The sequence below is a fragment of the Dermacentor andersoni genome, unplaced genomic scaffold (assembly GCF_023375885.2).
Source record: "Dermacentor andersoni unplaced genomic scaffold, qqDerAnde1_hic_scaffold ctg00000482.1, whole genome shotgun sequence".
Lineage (NCBI taxonomy): Eukaryota > Metazoa > Arthropoda > Arachnida > Ixodida > Ixodidae > Dermacentor > Dermacentor andersoni.
In genome coordinates, this window is record NW_027315166.1 from 37,501 (window position 1) to 50,000 (window position 12,500).

At 54.2% G+C, this 12,500-nt stretch overlaps 2 non-coding genes across 2 annotated transcripts; one reads left to right on the top strand and one right to left on the bottom strand.

Moving 5' to 3' along the window:
- Positions 1-3,904: 3,904 nt before the first annotated feature.
- Positions 3,905-4,096, bottom strand: LOC140214574 (U2 spliceosomal RNA). Its single transcript, XR_011891511.1, has one exon. It is a non-coding gene; the product is annotated as a U2 spliceosomal RNA (small nuclear RNA).
- Positions 4,097-9,482: 5,386 nt separating this feature from the next.
- LOC140214577 (small subunit ribosomal RNA) lies at positions 9,483-11,297 on the top strand. The gene has a single exon (XR_011891514.1). It is a non-coding gene; the product is annotated as a small subunit ribosomal RNA (ribosomal RNA).
- Positions 11,298-12,500: the final 1,203 nt, after the last annotated feature.

The window sequence follows — 12,500 nt, forward strand, 5'->3', positions numbered from 1 at the left end:
TCGCCATATGTGGCTTAAGCGCGGGCGGGGTGTGGCCGCCCCGGCTGACGTGGTAGCGGACTTGGCGTATTGTTGCCCGTTGTTTCACAGGAAACGGGCACCGCGAATTTCATGCTTTCTTTCCAGCTTGGAACGTTTGGCTTTGTGTGCGGGTGCTGCATTTAAGGAGCTGTGTATAACTTTATAGAGCGTCTCAAGAAAAACAATTTGTTTGAAGCTTCACACGTGAGAGGAGCGGCTTCTGAGTACGAGGCGGTTTTCCTTTTTTTTTTTCTGCCGATAATTGTACTCATCTGCCACGTCTCTCACCACGATATGATATTTTTTTGGGGGGTTTCTCCTTTGATCCTCAAGTGAACGGACTGTCCAGTACTGATGCCATTTACAAAAATCCAAAACAGCAGAGGCCCGCACCTGCTCAATCAACGCCAACTCAATTTAAGGAAGGGCTGTTCAAAAGCTGATCGAAACCATCCAGTTTGGGAAAACCTATTTTATGCAGTAGTTTTTATTATTATTATTTTTTTTTTTTTTATTGTGAGAGACGTGAAATCGACACCACGAAATGAACGTCCCTTTGTTACCCTTTTGTTACCGCGGCTTCGAAACCGTGCGTAATACCAATTTAATTGTGTCCTGGTTGGCCGTTTGTCAGCACTTTGTGTTCTTCTAGAAAATCAACTACTAGTTTATAAATTACGTGCGCGAAATTTTCCTCCGTGTGCACCACCAAAATACTTAAAGAAGAGAGAATGCGTCCGGGGCCTTGGGATTTCGAAAATGACGTGCTCTGAAATTTTCACATCCGCCATTGGAAAGATAATTATTATCCGTCGTAAAAAAAAAAAAAAAGAAAAAAAAAAAAGAAAGAAATCACATTTGAAATTATCATTGAAAGTGGCCACGTTTTTCGGGGCATGTCTTGATGAAATAATCTCAGTTCAGTTCAGCATGATTGGATTTCATCTTTTCCAGTATTCTCAGTACTCTCGTTGTAGTACCAATTGCCGGCAGATTTTTTTTTTTAGTTGTTTAGAGTTATACATTCCTGAACGATGTTTTTCTTTTCCTCAAAGCTAGCCATAGAACCAGCGCTTTCTATAAAATCATGACAATAAGAATCCAGCATATCGGTTCATCTTCGGCGCGATTAAAGTTCGGGAACTGGCGATTTTTTATTGCCGTGATCAAGAAGGTTAACACCAGATAAGGCGTGATATTTCAGCATACCAGTCGCGATATCTAATCGAATCTAAGATTGAAATGGCGTTCTGAATTCTTTCGGTTCCAGATAGAAAGAAACAGAAAAAAAAAAAAAAAAGAAAGGATGTGATTGATTGCCATTCAAATCTGAAGACCGCGTGGAGAAAGTGTTCCGGTTTACATTCGGCAAATCAAAATGAACGGCTAAAATTAATCTATCGTCTGGTTTCATGCGCGAGATCACGTAAAAGGCAGCCATTCTTCTTAACATGGTTTCTCTCTTTTGCTCTCTCATTCGCGCACGGAAATTTCTTCGTACGGGAATTTTATGAAGCGAAGGCGGCTGCAGACCATTTTCTTTGTTTAGTTCATGTTCGTAGGCGCAAATTACAAACCTAACACTTGGAGCAACATTTCCACTACTCTAGAGGGGCATGAACTGTAGACAGTGCACGCTTTCTCATTTATCCAATCGCTCGCAAACACATTGCATTGCTAGTCTACAGTGGCAATACAAAGTGACGTTTCACCATGCACGTCGAAGTTCATTACCAGTACCGCGCCAGCATCGACCGGCCGGCGAAGCGACGAGCTCAGCAGCGCATGCGCAAGGCCCGACACCACCCCAACCGAGCTTCCCTGCTTATCGGAGAGAACAAGTGCGCGTGAACACGGGCGCGTCTGAGTATCTGGATTTAAAAAAAAAAAAAGAAAACAAAGAAAGCGTTTCCGAGATATTGACAAAGACAAGTGGTCGCGGTCGCTCTGAATCTTATCGTATTATAGAAAACGTGGGAAGGCGGCGCTTCCTCGAGGGTCAGAAAGTACAATCGTCGAACTAGGTGGCAAGTGGAGTACATCCTTTTTCTTGGAACGGTTTGCAATTGACTGCTTGAATGTGCCGACCACGCGTCGCGGGTCGCGTATAGAGCCAACCGTTGGCAAGCACGCGTCTAGCGTAGCAGCAGAACCGATCGCGGTTGCGATAACCCATCGTTGGCAGCGAAAAAGAAAAACACCCACACGCAGTTTGTAGCAATAACCGTACAAATCAATGTGGTTTTAAATATAGCTTCACTGGTCACCCAAGAAGGGCACCGAAACTTTCTCATGACGCACACCGCTGTAGTCCACAAAGAACAAAGCGCACAAAATAGATATGATACAGCCGCACCGCATTATTTCGTGTTTTCAGCATTTCATTACTTTCGTGTGCATGCGCGCTAGGGCCACGCAGGCCAGGAGTAAAAGGCACGAAAAGAAAAAAAAAAAAAAAAATGATACGCAATCCTAAGCTTTGACTTGACTGCTGTGGCACTCGCATTTGTGTTCTTTACCTTAGGCGAACGCAATGCGCAAACTGAACTGGAATTTCCAATAATGGAAATTCCTGTTTGGCTCATATTTGCGTTTTTCGCCCGAGCAAGCGCTTCACTGCACTACGCTTTGCCCCTTCAACGTGGCTACACTGCCCGGCAGGCGTGTTCTGCGTAGGGCCGAACCTGCAGGCAAAAAGCATGGGCGCCGCCATCTTGTTGAGAGCGGCGCCAGGGACACAATCGCGCCTAGCTCATTGAGTTTTCCCCCAAAACTGAAAAAAATTTGACTTCATTAAACGAGAAAGATGCCACGAGTGCCCCAACAAAAAGCTTTGAGGATTACCGAAGGGTAACTGAGGGCGACGCAACGGGCTCTGGAAAGAAGGATGATGGGTGTGGCGTCACGGGGGGATCGGAATAGAGCAGATTGGGGTGTGCGAGAAGAAACGCTCGTTAATGACACCAAAGTTTAAACCAGGAAAAACAAATGGGCATGCGCAGGGCATGCAATCTGGGGGGAAGATAACCGGTGGCCATTAAGGGTTACAGACTGAATTCCAAGAGGAGGGAAGCGTAGCAGGGGGTGGCAGAAAGTTAGGAGGGCAGATTAGATTAGGGACTACATGGCGACAATCGGCACCTGACCGGGGTACTTGGAGGATCATGGCAGATGCCTTTGCCCTGCAGTGGGCGTAGCCAGGATGATGATGATGATGATGTTCATGATGAAAAGGTAGCAACAGGTCTTCGTAACATACAGGTTAGAAAGATGAGGCACCTTTTAACCCTTGAATATATTTCGCCACATTTGGGCATACGACAAGTTTGTTTTCGAGGCGCTCGGTCCCACTGCTGCGAAAATGTGTACACAAAGGCTGCACAGTAGTTGCCAGAAATCGGGCACTCTATTTTTCTTTCATAGGGAATCTTTCTTCCACTTGGGCAGCGGATTTCGGCGGCAGGGCGAGCTTGCGTGGCCGCGGTGGTTTACGGATCCAAGCGATAGTGAACTCCAAAATCCAGTGTTGGCTTTGAGTGGGATTCATATTGATTGCGAACCCCACGGCTAATCCTACCCCCCATCCCCCCAAGTGGCTCTTTACAGGAGACAATCATTCAGAGACATCGGACAAATAGGAATTCTGGTTCTTTCTTTTGCTTTCATTAATTTTTCTCGAAGCCCATAACTAGAAATTTGCTGGAGCGGCTGTCCCATTTGCGACGCAACAAGTGCGACGCTACACACAGATGGAGTGGCAGTTTAATTACTCTCGTGGTCCGCGAACCGGCATCGTTGCGTGTAGTATAGGAATGGTGCGTGTCAAGTCACTGCTCGCGTTGAGCTTGTGCTCTTCATTTTGATTGAATGAAGTCTCACCTAAGTGAGCGGGGCCGATCCCGGAGGTAGTGCAATACCGGGCCGACCTGCGGCGGAGGTGAAGCAGGCTTCAAGCACTCCGCCAACTTCCAAAAATAGGTTTAATATCGTGGGTCCATATAGAACCCGTATCAGATATTAAGCTGATAAGAACAGATACTACACTTTGATCTTAGCCAAAAGGCCGAGAAGCGATGTCCTTCACTTCACTTCATTGTACTACTGCCTTGTGGGCGCCCTGCCGACATGGGTAACCTCAGCAACAGCGTGGGCAATATTATAAAATTCAGCCTGTGTACAGACTCAACGCTCCCTATCTCACGGATGAACTCGCAACGCCTCAGTCTTTCGCTGTTAACGAAACGCTGTCGCGTAGAAACGAGACCCGAGTGCAAGCTTGCTTGTAACGCGAAACCAACCAAGGCAACCTCGTAGAAAACGGAACAGGCGAGCGGAAAAAAACGCGCCAGGGGAATGCTTACTTCCGTCTGAATGCGACCGCTCAAGGTGACCTTCCTTGAGGGCTTCGTTTCAAGCCCGTGTGCAATTGTAATATACTACGCGCATTTCCTTCATTTCTTTTTATTTACCGCAAGGCCCACTGAAAATTTTGATACGGCACAGGCCGGGACGGATCGCAACGTGTCGATTCGACCGGTAGAATTAGGTAGCATGCCCCATGTACGAAGACGAGCAACATAGAAGTGAATGACAAAATAAATATAGAAAACGCTGCACACTCCTTCCCACCGGAAACATAGAGGGGAGAAAGATCGCCATCTGAAACACAGGCATTGTAAAAAAAAAAAAAAAAGTGCTACCTCATCATCTTTACCATTACCGTGTGTGTGTATGTATATATGCATGTGTGTGTGTGTGTGTGTGTGTGTGTGTTTGTGTATTTATATATATATATATATATATATACGCACACATGCTAGCATAGCTTAAACGCAGCTGGAAAGCTCAGCCTTGCACAAGAACCACCCCCTGTCGCAAACCCCTTTGAAACATTCAAATGGGAAACACGAGTACAGCGAGGTCGTTCGAACCTGGCGCCAAAACGCATTAGCGCCATCTGTGTACGGAACTAGGAAAACCTGCGGACTTTGCAATACAGAAAGAAAGGTAGATGGCGCGAGCTAACGCTCCATTGCATACTAAGAACGAGAGTTAGTGAATAATGGCAGAAACGTCTTGGGAAGAGAAAAAAAAAAAAAAAAAACGCGCAACAGTTGTTGGCTTGTGCAAGCACTCTATGTTACAGCGATTAAAGAGCATAGCATCTTCTACAACAGCAGCTACAAAAAGAAGAAGAACGTGAGAGAGGGAGAGACACAGGCGTGTTTCTTTGGAATGCAGAGCATGCAGCACATACTATAAAGTGCCAAAGAGACGGGGAAAGCAGATGGCGCGAAGGTGTATGTCCTCAAAGCTTGAAAGCAATTTCTAAATTACAACATGTACCGAAGTCCACCTACTCTCATCAGGTTGCTCCCGCCTCCAGTTGCGTTTAAAGTGAAATTACAGTCGCCTCAAAGGCAGACAGAGAGAGAGTGAAAATAGGTACACTTGCTTCGCGCAGCTGCAGCCGTTCAAATTTTACAGCAAGAGCACTCCCGAAAGCACAAAGTCCGCTGCCGCCTGGGCGCAATGCGCTCGCTTCAGTAAATTGCCGTGCTGGCCTCGGCAACCAAGAGGTGTAGTGCGGCAGACTGCTGCATTGTAGCACACCGGAAACCGTGCAGACGTAAGCGATCGCCTCGACATCGCTGCGAGCGCTCGAAGAGACAAAGTCCGAAACCACGTGTGCCGGGGCGGTGCGAGCGCGACGCCTTTGACGCAACTTTTGCGTACAAGCCGCCGCACCGCCACGACGGAATCGCTGGCATCCCGCACGCAGCTGCATTGTGTCACGCCGGCAATCGTTGAAACACCACGCAGTCGTCGGCGTCGGCCCCGACATGGTTGCGAGCGCTGGAAGAGACAAAGTCCGAAACCGCGTGTGCCGGGGCGGCGCGAGCGCGACGCCTTTGACGCAACTTTTGCGTACAAGCCGCCGCACGGACACGACGGAGCCGGTGTCACCCTGCAGAGGGCTGCACTATAGCACGCCGGGAACCGGCAAAGAACCGCGCAGACGTCGTCGTTGGCCGCGGCGTTGCCGCGAGCACGCGAAGAGACAAAGTCCGAAACGACGTCAGCCGGGGCGTCGAGCACGCCGCCCGCACTGTTCGCACGCGTGCTCGGAAATGGCGAAGGGGCCGCGCTAGCGTGCCTTGAATCGGTGAGCGGCGGTACCGCGGCAATCGCCAGAGCTCGAATCCGCCCTGCAAAAGCCAAATATAGGCGCTCGGCTCGGCGCAGTACGCCGCCGCGTCGCACGAGTACGGCCCCATGGAGGTCTGGGCACTTATCGCTGCTACTGTAAGGGGCCGTACGGCCCCGGCCGACATTGTACCGTAGTGCGATTTTCGTCTTGCGCGTGCTCGTGGCGGTGTCCGCGCACCGTTCCGAAGTCGACAATCGTGCCCACGACTACGCGAGCGCTGGAAGAGACAAAGTCCGAAACCGCGTGTGCCGGGGCGGCGCGAGCGCGACGCCTTTGACGCAACTTTTGCGTACAAGCCGCCGCACGGCCACGACGGAGCCGGTGTCACCCTGCAGAGGGCTGCACTATAGCACGCCGGGAACCGGCAAAGAACCGCGCAGACGTCGTCGTTGGCCGCGGCGTTGCCGCGAGCACGCGAAGAGACAAAGTCCGAAACGACGTCAGCCGGGGCGTCGAGCACGCCGCCCGCACTGTTCGCACGCGTGCTCGGAAATGGCGAAGGGGCCGCGCTAGCGTGCCTTGAATCGGTGAGCGGCGGTACCGCGGCGATCGCCAGAGCTCGAATCCGCCCTGCAAAAGCCAAATATTGGCGCTCGGCTCGGCGCAGTACGCCGCCGCGTCGCACGAGTACGGCCCCATGGAGGTCTGGGCACTTATCGCTGCTACTGTAAGGGGCCGTACGGCCCCGGCCGACATTGTACCGTAGTGCGATTTTCGGCTTGCGCGTGCTCGTGGCGTAGTCCGCGCACCGTTCCGACGTCGACAATCGTGCCCACGACTACGCGAGCGCTGGAAGAGACAAAGTCCGAAACCGCGTGTGCCGGGGCGGCGCGAGCGCGACGCCTTTGACGCAACTTTTGCGTACAAGCCGCCGCACGGACACGACGGAATCGCTGGCATCCCGCACGCAGCTGCATTGTGTCACGCCGGCAATCGTTGAAACACCACGCAGTCGTCGGCGTCGGCCCCGACATGGTTGCGAGCGCTGGAAGAGACAAAGTCCGAAACCGCGTGTGCCGGGGCGGCGCGAGCGCGACGCCTTTGACGCAACTTTTGCGTACAAGCCGCCGCACGGCCACGACGGAGCCGGTGTCACCCTGCAGAGGGCTGCACTATAGCACGCCGGGAACCGGCAAAGAACCGCGCAGACGTCGTCGTTGGCCGCGGCGTTGCCGCGAGCACGCGAAGAGACAAAGTCCGAAACGACGTCAGCCGGGGCGTCGAGCACGCCGCCCGCACTGTTCGCACGCGTGCTCGGAAATGGCGAAGGGGCCGCGCTAGCGTGCCTTGAATCGGTGAGCGGCGGTACCGCGGCGATCGCCAGAGCTCGAATCCGCCCTGCAAAAGCCAAATATTGGCGCTCGGCTCGGCGCAGTACGCGGCCGCGTCGCACGAGTACGGCCCCATGGAGGTCTGGGCACTTATCGCTGCTACTGTAAGGGGCCGTACGGCCCCGGCCGACATTGTACCGTAGTGCGATTTTCGGCTTGCGCGTGCTCGTGGCGTAGTCCGCGCACCGTTCCGACGTCGACAATCGTGCCCACGACTACGCGAGCGCTGGAAGAGACAAAGTCCGAAACCGCGTGTGCCGGGGCGGCGCGAGCGCGACGCCTTTGACGCAACTTTTGCGTACAAGCCGCCGCACGGCCACGACGGAGCCGGTGTCACCCTGCAGAGGGCTGCACTATAGCACGCCGGGAACCGGCAAAGAACCGCGCAGACGTCGTCGTTGGCCGCGGCGTTGCCGCGAGCACGCGAAGAGACAAAGTCCGAAACGACGTCAGCCGGGGCGTCGAGCACGCCGCCCGCACTGTTCGCACGCGTGCTCGGAAATGGCGAAGGGGCCGCGCTAGCGTGCCTTGAATCGGTGAGCGGCGGTACCGCGGCAATCGCCAGAGCTCGAATCCGCCCTGCAAAAGCCAAATATTGGCGCTCGGCTCGGCGCAGTACGCCGCCGCGTCGCACGAGTACGGCCCCATGGAGGTCTGGGCACTTATCGCTGCTACTGTAAGGGGCCGTAGGGCCCCGGCCGACATTGTACCGTAGTGCGATTTTCGTCTTGCGCGTGCTCGTGGCGGTGTCCGCGCACCGTTCCGAAGTCGACAATCGTGCCCACGACTACGCGAGCGCTGGAAGAGACAAAGTCCGAAACCGCGTGTGCCGGGGCGGCGCGAGCGCGACGCCTTTGACGCAACTTTTGCGTACAAGCCGCCGCACGGCCACGACGGAGCCGGTGTCACCCTGCAGAGGGCTGCACTATAGCACGCCGGGAACCGGCAAAGAACCGCGCAGACGTCGTCGTTGGCCGCGGCGTTGCCGCGAGCACGCGAAGAGACAAAGTCCGAAACGACGTCAGCCGGGGCGTCGAGCACGCCGCCCGCACTGTTCGCACTCGTGCTCGGAAATGGCGAAGGGGCCGTGCTAGCGTGCCTCGAATCGATCGGCCGGGGGCCCCGTAGGGCGACAGAAAGGCAATTGTGCAGGAAACCGTACTGGCCATTAGCGAGAAATTGCCGTTCGCGCATTCGGTAGACGCGCTGCGCTTTCACGACTTCGGCATTGTGCTGCCGACGTAAGCTTTCAATCTTGCTCGCGGCGTTACGAGGCGGCACGATTTTCGCCAAACGCTCGTCGAAAGTGGCACGAGTACGGCCCCATGGAGGTCTGGGTACTTATCGCTGCTATTATATGGGGGTCCCAGAGAGCAGTCGCCCCCAAAGCGACCTGGGTGTTTGATATGCGGCGGGCTTCGTGCCCGTCAAGCGTGTCCCCGGTATCGCTCCCGTGGATCCCACAGCTGACGTCTGCAGCCTCATCCGCTTGATGCGTTAGGGGCTGGTTGTCGGACGACGCTTTTTCCACGATATCGAAGTGTGTTCCGCATCGTCCTCGGACGAATCAAATACGAAAGCGCCGAAGGCGCGGGCGTGACCCGTCGCCTAGCGGCTTTGCCGTCTCGGCTACGTTGCAAGTGTCGGTCGGTCCACCAGTGCTGCGGGCTCGAGAGAAACCGCAAGCCGCGATCGAGTCGACACAACCGGTCTATCGAGAATGTTGCGTGCTTCTTGCCGCGTGGCGATACCCGGCCCTGCGGGGAGGGCGCCGTAGCGAGCTCGAACGCCGTCGTCTCGGACTGTGCAAAGTGCTACCCTTTGCGAGAACGAAGCGTGTTGGGGCGCCTGAAGGTGGCCTCGGCATCGCAAAAACGGCGTCCGGCCTGCTTGAAAGGCTGGACGCGCAGTTGAACGATTACCTGGTTGATCCTGCCAGTAATCATATGCTTGTCTCAAAGATTAAGCCATGCATGTCTAAGTACATGCCGAAATAAGGCGAAACCGCGAATGGCTCATTAAATCAGTTATGGTTCCTTAGATCGTTTCTTCCTACTTGGATAACTGTGGCAATTCTAGAGCTAATACATGCAGTGAGCCTGAAGCCCTTTGGGCGACGGGTGCTTTTATTAGACCAAGATCGATCGGGTTTCGGCCCGTATTGTGTGGTGACTCTGGATAACTTTGTGCTGATCGCATGGCCACGAGCCGGCGACGTTTCTTTCAAGTGTCTGCCTTATCAACTTTCGATGGTAGGTTACTTGCTTACCATGGTTGTTACGGGTAACGGAGAATCAGGGTTCGATTCCGGAGAGGGAGCCTGAGAAACGGCTACCACATCCAAGGAAGGCAGCAGGCGCGCAAATTACCCACTCCCGGCACGGGGAGGTAGTGACGAAAAATAACAATACGGGACTCTTTTGAGGCCCCGTAATTGAAATGAGTACACTCTAAATCCTTTAACGAGGATCAATTGGAGGGCAAGTCTGGTGCCAGCAGCCGCGGTAATTCCAGCTCCAATAGCGTATACTAAAGCTGCTGCGGTTAAAAAGCTCGTAGTTGGATCTCAGTTCCAGACGAGTAGTGCATCTACCCGATGCGACGGCTCGGACTGAACATCATGCCGGTCCTTTCTTGGTGCACTTCATTGTGTGCCTCGAGAAGGCCGGTGCTTTTACTTTGAAAAAATTAGAGTGCTCAACGCAGGCGAGTCGCCTGAATAAACTTGCATGGAATAATAGAACAAGACCTCGTTTCTGTTCTGTTGGTTTTTGGAATACGAGGTAATGATTAAGAGGGACAGACGGGGGCATTCGTATTGCGGCGCTAGAGGTGAAATTCTTGGACCGTCGCAAGACGAACTACTGCGAAAGCATTTGCCAAGAATGTTTTCTTTGATCAAGAACGAAAGTCAGAGGTTCGAAGGCGATCAGATACCGCCCTAGTTCTGACCATAAACGATGCCAACCAGCGATCCGCCTGAGTTACTCAAATGACTCGGCGGGCAGCTTCCGGGAAACCAAAGTGTTTGGGTTCCGGGGGAAGTATGGTTGCAAAGCTGAAACTTAAAGGAATTGACGGAAGGGCACCACCAGGAGTGGAGCCTGCGGCTTAATTTGACTCAACACGGGAAAACTTACCCGGCCCGGACACTGGGAGGATTGACAGATTGAGAGCTCTTTCTTGATTCGGTGGATGGTGGTGCATGGCCGTTCTTAGTTGGTGGAGCGATTTGTCTGGTTAATTCCGATAACGAACGAGACTCTAGCCTATTAAATAGGTGCGGGGTTCCCAGCACCTTACAACCTTCTTAGAGGGACAAGCGGCTCCTAGCCGCACGAAACAGAGCAATAACAGGTCTGTGATGCCCTTAGATGTCCGGGGCCGCACGCGCGCTACACTGAAGGAAGCAGCGTGTCTTTATCCCTGTCTGAAAGGACTGGGTAACCCGTGGAACTTCTTTCGTGATTGGGATAGGGGCTTGCAATTGTTCCCCTTGAACGAGGAATTCCCAGTAAGCGCGAGTCATAAGCTCGCGTTGATTACGTCCCTGCCCTTTGTACACACCGCCCGTCGCTACTACCGATTGAATGATTTAGTGAGGTCTTCGGACCGATGTCCGGCGCGGCCTTTCGGTTGCGCCGGTCTGTTGGAAAGATGACCAAACTTGATCATTTAGAGGAAGTAAAAGTCGTAACAAGGTTTCCGTAGGTGAACCTGCGGAAGGATCATTACCGGATTGTGAAGGGTGGCGAGCGCCATTGTTTCTACCCCGTGTGGGTGAAGCAGCTCGCTGCGCCCGACGCTTTCCGCCGCTGGCCCCGCTTGGACGCGGGGACGGCTATACCCGAACATGCCGGGGACTGCCTGAATTTTGAGGGGCGCCCCGTGCCAAATTTGTTGCGCCCAGTGGACGCCGGCTGCAACCTTGGACGGTTGGCTTGGCCGCGCCCGCGGGTAGAAACGGCGTAACGCACACTGGGTGGGCTTTCTGTCCGCTTTGGCGCTCTTGCGCGGAATGGGAGTAAGACGACCCGACCTGCTGCTTTGCCCAGTACGAGGGGAACGGCGAAGCGTGCGGTCGGTCAAGGAACTGACGGTCGAGAGCTAATGCCGCTGCCGCTTAGTACACACACGGAACCGTGGTGCGAGCGCTCTCCCGTCCTCCGCGGCAAACGCTGCCGAGTCTGAAAAGGCTGGCGGCTGCCGGTCGCTTCCTGCGGCGAGTATGGAGTAACGACCCGACTTTGTTGCCACCCAAGTACTAAAGGAACGGTGTGGCGCTCGGTCGGTCATGGAACTGTCGGTATGAGGGTGCGGCTGCCAAGTACGGAAGGAACCGTGGCCTAAAGTGCTCTCCCGTCCTCCGCGGCAAATGCCACCGAGTCCGAAAGGGCCGGAGGCTGCCGGTCGGCTCCTGCTCGTGACGCGCGAGGTGTCGAGATCGCGGTTTAATGCGACGACGTCTGCAGGCTATTCGCCCGCCGCCGAGGGAAAGGCGGCGTTGCTGCGAAGTACCGAAGGAAACGCGGCTTTGCTACGTCGGAAGCGTTCTGCGGTTAGCGGACTTGTGCGCTTTGGGAAGGCGCCGCACGTCGAAAGAGGAAGTACGGACAGACGAGGGACTGTAGTCCCGGTTTCGAACGCACTTGCGGCCAGGCCCTTGCTGGCTTCGTCTTCCGCCTCAAGTAGACTTGTTGTGGCGCCGGCGCAGGGAGCCGTCCCTGGCACTGGCCGAGTGGTTTTGGAGAGCTGCGCGAGTACGCGCGCCGGGCTCTTGTCTTTCGTCTCAAGTAGGCTGTTGGATCAACAGCGGTTATGCTGCGGCGATCTGCCGATGCGAAAGTGTGTGTGTGTTTGAGGCCCTTCTATGAACCTACTGCTGACTGAAGCGAAGCACGTCGATGGGGGTGAAGCCCTGCCCGTGGCCGTGTAGC